Genomic DNA, 4,206 nt, shown 5'->3' with positions numbered 1-4,206 from the left:
GGGACGTCTACAGGGGCCATCAAACCCACCCAAAATAGAGTCATGGCATGCTAAAAAAACACCAAAAACCTACTGAAATGGAGTCAACATAAGCTAGAAAGACATGCTACTTCATGAAACATACAAGACTAGTTTATGAAATTTACACTACAAGTGTATAAGGCATGTAAGAGTCAACCAAACCAACCCAAAACATATTTAAGGCATGTTAAAACAACACCAAAAACCTACTGAGATGGCCCCAAAGCAAGCTAGAAAGACATGCTCAAACATGAGGCACACAAAGCTAGTTTGTAAGATTTACACTACAAGTTTATTATGCATGCAAGGGATGATCAAGACAACCAAAAACAGTGGCATGCCATCTCAAAATAACCCCAAATACATGCTAAGAACAAGCTAACACAAGCTTAATAAACATGCTCAAACATGAGGCATATATGGCAAGTATTCAAAACACAAGGAGAGGACCCTCTCCTATTTAGAACCCCAAAACCACATTTCCACCACTGAAAATCCTCTAGATTTCAGTGGTAGAAAGGTCATGCAAAGCCTAGAACAAGAGCCAAAAGGGATGGCTCAAAACAAGGCCTAAGAGAGGGTAGACCACCCCCAACACAAAAGTGACCTTAAACAAACATGTTAAGGGCTGAAAAATAGAAATTTTTGCAATTAAGAGTTAATCTTAAATCAACATGCAAATAGGTCCAAAAGCTTAAGCAAAATCAAGGGATTTAAGGGTTAGAAGCTCACCCTTGATGAACACCTTCAAAACCACAACTCCAACAGGTTTTCCAAGCTCAAACCAATCCAACAACACCAAAACTAGCTCCTAAGCACCTTAACAACAAAAAGATGGTGTTTGAGTGTGTGTTTGTGTGTTAAAGTATGATAAAACTACACTTTTAAGGCACAAAATGAAGAACAAGAGCAAGATAGATACAAAAGTGTATCTATATCTTCTAAGCACCAAGAACTGAACCTAGAGGAGAAGGGGGGAGGTTCTCTCTTATAGAGAACCAATGCTCAAGCTTGTTGGACAAGCTTAGGGTTCAAAGCCATCCCTCCATACACGTATATGGAGGATGGTTTTGGTGCCTTCCAATTGTGCCAGCTGGACTGAAAATATCTCCAAAAAGGTGAGAAAAGCAGCTGACCACTTCAAGTGGTTGGCTGACCACCACAAGTGGTCTCCCAAGACAACAAGTGGTCTGCCATGGTAGGAGAAGGTCTAGAGCATGAAAACAATGCAGTGGTGTGGTGGCCGACCAGAAAAGATGGCCTAAAGACCAAGGAGACCAGTTGGCAAACCAGGAAACTGGCTGGCGAGAAGAAAAGTGGTCTCCAAGGGGAAGAACTGGTTTTCCACCTTGTACCACCTTTCAAACAAGGAAAACAAGGTTTGTGCCAAAAACAAACCAAAACGGATGCAAGACGAAAGTTCGGGGGGCAAAGCGCGCAGCCGAAAGCCTCGAAAACTAGTCTACCGGCACCAAAAGTGGTTTACGACCACAAAAGTGGTCTCCCAGACCACAGTGTCCCTCTAGACAGAGGCAACAAGGTGTGGTTCAAAAACCACGCCAACGGAGAACATTAAGCGATCTTGAGACAAGGCGTGCGACCGAAGGCTCCGAAAATCGAAAACTAGTCTCCAAGCAAGAAAAGTGGTCTACGACCACAAAGAAGTGGTCTACAAGACCTCTCCCTCCCTCCAGGGAAGAGAAACAAGGCTTGGTCCACAAACCGAGCCAAAGCACAAAGAGTTCAAAGGCCCGGAGGTAAGGCACCCAACCGAAACACTGGAAACTCGAAACGAGCACAACATGCACTATCACCGAGCGCTCAATCGATGATGTCTGAGTCTTAAGGTTAGTCAAAAATGGGGTGTCTACACCGCTTTCCTAAATGGAGAGTTAGATGAAGAAATCTACATGCAACAATCGGAACGATTTTTTGTACAAGGTCAAAAGCACAAAGTGTGTAAACTTGTGAAGTCACTATATGGACTGAAACAAGCTCCAAAACAGTGGCATGAGAAATTTGACAAAGTAATAGTGTCAAATGGTTTTAGGATCTATGAATCTGATAAGTGTGTGTACAGTAAGTTTATTGGAAATAGATGTGTAATCATATGCCTATATATAGATGACATGCTTATTTTTTGTGCTGACAATGATGTCATTGAAAGTACTAAAAGTTTCTTGTCATCTAGCTTTAGTACGAAAGGCATGGGCTTGGCTGATGTTATTCTAGATATTAAGATCAAACGAGAGGACAATAATTTGATTCTAACCCAGTCGCACTATATTGAGAAAATTCTTAAGAAATTTAATCAATATAATTGTACACTCATGTCTACACCGTTTGATTCAAATTTGAAATTGTATCCTAATACTAGAAGAGTTGTTGATCAACTAGAATACACAAGAGTAATATGTAGCCTGATGTATGCCATGGCTTGCACTAGACCTGATATTGCTTATGCAGTGGAAAAACTTAGTAGATACAATAGTAATCCCAGTAGTGTGCATTGGCATGTTGCTAACCGAGTACTTAGGTGCTTGAGGAAAACAATAGACTATGGAATAGTCTATAATGGCTATCCAGCAGTGCTGGAAGGATTCACGGATGCTAGTTGGATAACTGACCATAAAGATCACTCGTCCACGAGTGGTTCGATTTTTACTCTTGGAGGAGGAGCTATCTCCTGGGGTTCTAAGAAGCAAACATGCATAACAGACTCAACCATGGCGTCAGAATTTGTAGTATTGGCTTCTTGTAGCAAAGTGGTAGAATGACTAAGGAATCTCTTGTTAGAGATTAAGATATGGCCAAAACCTATGCCACTAATATCTTTACACTGTGACAGTAAAGCAACTATATTATGGACCTATAGCCATGTCAATAATGGAAAGTCCAGGCATATAGGACTAAGACATAGCTGTGTTAGGCAGTTAATCACAGAAGGTGTGATTACTATTAATTATGTAAAGTCAAGTGAAAACTTGGCTGACCCCTTAACAAAGGAACTTACAAGGGATTTGGTGTGGAAAACATCAAAAGGGATGGGTCTTAAGCCCACTTAACATAATCACTCCTGGTGGAAACTCGACTCAACGTTTGAAGAAATATCAAGTCTTGAGTTCAATGAGCCCAAATACACGATATGTCGTGATTGTAAGCACTTAGTTTTATTTTATTTTCATCCCAAGGTTGAAGTGCTTGGTACCTGTAATGTGAAAAGAAGAGGATGAGTTAGCAAACTCTTAATAAGCTTACAACTGAGTTGATAGGGTACTTTAAATTACAGGGGTACTCTTAGTAAGCTTATCTATGTAAGTGTAGGAGGTGGTGCTGCTTCCTATGATTCCAAGGGCTTGACTCTAGAGCACTCATGAAACAGGATTTAGACACAAGGCCAATCCATGTGTTGGATTGTTTGAATACTTGAGGTAACATAGTCGAATAAGATCGCTAGTTCAAAGACAAGTCTACTACGTCATCTTGACTAACTTTGAGACGTCTTCATTAAGTGAATGATTCAAATCATAAGATATCTTCACCCATGCATAAGACTGCCAAGTGAACCAAGAATCATCATCTGATATTTTGAAAATGGTGGGGGAATGCTGGGGAATTTTCAAAATGGGTTTTCAAATTTATAGTTTATTTTTGGGTGTTTTCAAAACCTTCCATGTTTTTCTTTGGAAAGCATGAAATAAGCTTAGGGCTTTGTCCCACATTGGAAAGAGAGGAAAACATGGGGCACTTAATAAAGTGCTACATGGAATATTCCTTTGAATATGGAATTGTGAGGTGAAAGCTAGTGTGCATGCATCCACATCGCAAGGATGGTGCCTCACACCATCCGCACACGCACATGCGCACGCGCGTAACGTAGACAGTGGGCTGTGTGGCGTTTGATAGCGCACTTTGCACTTAGCATAGATGCATCAGCGCCATGAGGGCGCTTTCCTATTTGCATCAGACAAGTTAGAGCGATGGCGTGGATCCAACATGGCATGGGTGACGTGGAATACAGTCAGCTCCACGTGGTAGTGACGTGTCGTCCGTTGGTGATGAGTCAACCAACCGATCAAACGGTTGTGTGTCCGATCTGGAGCAGGTTGATCATAGCCGTTGATTGGAGATGTGCGCGATTGTATGGATGAGATGGCATCCGATCGTGATCAGGTTTGATTAGTC

The 4,206-nt window shown here is 41.5% G+C and overlaps 1 pseudogene; it reads left to right on the top strand.

Moving 5' to 3' along the window:
• Positions 1 to 2,228: 2,228 nt before the first annotated feature.
• Positions 2,229 to 2,798, top strand: LOC145821486 (secreted RxLR effector protein 161 pseudogene; annotated as a pseudogene).
• Positions 2,799 to 4,206: the final 1,408 nt, after the last annotated feature.

The sequence above is a fragment of the Camellia sinensis genome, chromosome 3 (assembly GCF_055761805.1).
Source record: "Camellia sinensis isolate YWXY chromosome 3, ASM5576180v1, whole genome shotgun sequence".
Classification (NCBI taxonomy): Eukaryota; Viridiplantae; Streptophyta; class Magnoliopsida; order Ericales; family Theaceae; genus Camellia; species Camellia sinensis.
This window is presented reverse-complemented; position numbering and strand designations above follow the sequence as displayed.